The following is a 204-nucleotide window of genomic DNA, read 5'->3' as shown; positions in this document are numbered from 1 at the left end:
ATATCCATTATTGATTTTCTTATCCTAAAAAAGGAATTGATCATTCGATTGGTAATAGAAATATCCAAAATGAATTAAATTGTAATTGGTATATTTTAGCATTATTATATTATGAAGATGTTTTAATATGTTCTTATTATATTTAAATGATAATGTCTTATTATGTGTTTTAATTATATATTAATGTTATTTCATGTTAACTTG

Source organism: Theobroma umbraticum, unplaced genomic scaffold, assembly GCF_002168275.2.
Source record: "Theobroma umbraticum cultivar Fairchild unplaced genomic scaffold, ASM216827v3 scaffold_86.0, whole genome shotgun sequence".
Taxonomy (NCBI): Eukaryota; Viridiplantae; Streptophyta; class Magnoliopsida; order Malvales; family Malvaceae; genus Theobroma; species Theobroma umbraticum.
The sequence above is the reverse complement of the archived record's forward strand: the minus strand, read 5'-3'. Positions refer to the sequence as shown.